The 3185-nt window shown below is 34.2% G+C and overlaps 1 long non-coding RNA gene across 2 annotated transcripts; it reads right to left on the bottom strand.

The window, feature by feature from the left end:
• Positions 1-1048: 1048 nt before the first annotated feature.
• LOC145162862 (uncharacterized) lies at positions 1049-2741 on the bottom strand. Of its 2 annotated transcripts, XR_013739394.1 has the most exons (3): positions 1750-2741; positions 1623-1662; positions 1049-1378 (listed from the first exon to the last, which is right to left on the bottom strand). It is a non-coding gene; the product is annotated as an uncharacterized LOC145162862 (long non-coding RNA). The 2 variants fall into 2 exon arrangements; XR_013739393.1 differs by lacking the exon at positions 1049-1378 and having other exon boundaries at positions 1427-1662.
• Between the last annotated feature and the right edge of the window lie 444 nt (positions 2742-3185).

Genomic DNA, 3185 nt, shown 5'->3' on the forward strand with positions numbered 1-3185 from the left:
TTGTTTGTGTGTTAAACACATTCATTACAATTATTATATATTATTATGATGTTTATAAATATTATTATTAATAGTATTATTAGTCTGATTTTTAATTGTTTGTGTCTTAAATATGTAAGAAAAATGATCCCAAAAAAAATTCTAGACTCGAATAATGAAAAATAATAATAACGAGGTTTTTAAGCCGCGCGTTGCGGCGGAAGTTTAAACAATAATTTTATGATATAATGTTTTTTTTTATGTATTAAGACATTACACTTTGAAAATCTAATATATTTATAAGTTGCATTTCTTTTTCGTATTCATCATTTAACTTTGAAACTCTAAAAATGTCCTAAGGTACTTTGCTTTGCATGTGTTTTAATAGATCATAAGAATATTCATCTTATGATGACCAAAATTAACATAAATTATGATCACTTGGAAAGCATTAAATTGTTTTTTTTTCCATCGATTCATCATAAAAACTTGAAACATGAAAGACTTGTCAATATCACAACTAACTTTAAACAAAAGATCCAACTGGGCTTCAAATCCATACATTTATTGTTTGCCTACAACTCCATCTTGTTTACCTACAATTCCATCTATTCCCAAAACATTGTTACCACGTACTTCCATTTGTATCACATCAGTTAATAGCTTGTCAAATGAATGCTAAATTTGTATGTGGAACACTAATATCCCAAATCAAAGTAGGATGTTATATTTTGGTAGCCTTTAAAGAGTAATGTGTTCGGCTGTTTGTGGCAAAAACAGAAAATATATTGTTATTGCTTACATTTAACCACTAATTGGGTTACAAAGATACTTACGGCCTTACCCACACACAAACACATATTATACTTTCGAAAAGACTACCCAATTATAGAAACGTACTTTCAAAGTACAATGCTTTATTAGGAAAAAAACTAAAATAAAATGTTGTGATATAAAGAAATATCATGTATTTAACCCATGTATTATAAAAAAATCTATTATATTAATTATTCCCGTCATAACTTATAACACTGTCAAGGGAAAATATTTAGTGGAAAACTATAGCTGGATAGACCTTTTGGAGTACAATGGTTAGTCAAAATTTTAATAAAGGCAAACTACTTTTCAGCAATAATAACAATGTGATTACATTCCATTATCAAACAAAAACACCATTAAAATGCTATAACATGAATGCATCTATAATGACAATAAATTAGTCAAATAAAACTTTTTAACTTACACATTTGCAAATCATGGCCATCTGGATATTACTAATATCTCGTCCCATGGAATGCTTCATGTTCTCAGTACTTTATTAAAAGCAAGGGATCTGACAGTAGTTTCGTCCAGGCATTATTAACATACTGATATTGTGGCTTATCTACGAATGCAGCACCTGGCACAAACTCATGTTACATCCAAAATGATTAAATATGAAGTAGCATGAACAGAAAAAAAAATATATTCAAATTTAACAAAATTGATTTGAACTAGAAACAAATTCAGGATGTGACTATAACAACTCATAAAGGGAATGGAATCAGTTGGTTCAAATATGGCGGAATACAGGTGACACATGATTTCAAATTTAGGTTGAAGAAGAATCAGTTGTATTAACCATATAGAAAGATAGAAAATACCATCATATTCATCGTTAAATCGAATTAAAAAAAATTGACCCTGCACAAAAAACAAAATGGGTGAGATGATTGGCCGAAAGGGGGAGAAGAATTAGTGGTAGCTCATTTCTAGATTTACGGTTTTTACCAACAATATTATGAATCCGCGTCTAGGGTTTTAAACGGAAGATCAAATCGATTCTGCTCAGAATCACTGATGCATGTGACGTCTTCAAGGGTGGATGGAGCAAGTCATTCTCGAATCAGAGGAGGACTAAGAGAGGGCATACTCGTACCACAATCCAAGGCGATTTATAAAAACATCGAGACAGGTTTAGTGTTGAGGTTACGATTTTGAGGTGGTATTGGAGATAACACCAAACCAAAAAAAAGTTGTTGCCCAGACCACCTCATCTGCCACCACCGTAGAGTCTTCAGCCACCTGAGAGAAAAAAAATAGAGAGAGAAAGAAATAGAGAGTGTTATCGGTTAGAAGAGTTTCTAGTGGTGGTTCTCCTGAGATAGAAATAGAGCATGTTGTGTTAGTGGCTGGAAGAGTATGACAGCAGTGGTTGGAAGTGTGTTAAGAAAGCCATGAAAAAAAAGTGTTTGAAGTACCTGTTCCTCCGATTTGACCTTAGGAACAGTCAACAAAGGAAGAGGAGGTTTTTACCTGGCTAAATGAAATCGAAAGAAAAAATGAGAAAGGGAGGGGAGAAAATGTTTTACGCTGTGAAAAGGAAGAAATATGGTAACCACCACCTCTCCGGCGATGTCATATGCCACCACAACTGTGTTGCCTCCTCCCCCAACCTCGATCTCTGTTCTCTCTCTTTCTCCTAGATGTTTCTTTTCTTTCCCATTCTCAGTTCATCCCTTGCCCATACACACAGACATCTGGGAAGTAGGACGACAGAAGCGATGGTGGAGGTGGTGGCCGCTTCGGCTGATTAATCTCTTGTAGAGAAAGAGAAATATTTTGTTTAGAGAGAGAGAAAGAGAGAAGGGAAGAAAGGCGGTGTGTCTTCTCGTAAGAAAATGGGCATGAGATGGTGGGAAACAAGGAAGGAAGGAACACAGGAGAAGGAAGTCAAAGCAAACACTGTATGAGAGACTGTAGCGAACACTGGAGCTTGATGTGCTCTTAGGAGCAGTATAATAACATTTGTCAAATGTTAGTTTTTATAATGGGAGTAATAATAATAGTAACGGAAATTATAAAATCATCGATATTTCGTAGCTATTCTGTAACCATTTTTTTCCGTCGCTAGTCCATAGTTATTCCGTAGCTAATTAGCTACCAAATAGCTATGACTGAGCATTCGTTGCTATTCCGTAGCTATTCCTTTATGATGAGTTTAAAACTCTTTAGATCGAGTAGATCTTTAACAGGTAAATCAATAAGAATAACAAACACTAGAACACACAATGAATCAACCGTATGTCGAATGATTAAAATATAGTCACACCTCAGAAGAGCTCGATTAAGAATTTCCTCTGTAGAGGTGTGCTAGGCTTTACAGTACAATTAATATGTTAATAATCAAAAGCGTTAATGACAAGGATGCATGCATGCCCCTTATA

Source organism: Lactuca virosa, chromosome 3 (assembly GCF_052849685.1).
Source record: "Lactuca virosa cultivar CGN04683 chromosome 3, Lactuca_virosa_CGN04683_v6, whole genome shotgun sequence".
Classification (NCBI taxonomy): Eukaryota; Viridiplantae; Streptophyta; class Magnoliopsida; order Asterales; family Asteraceae; genus Lactuca; species Lactuca virosa.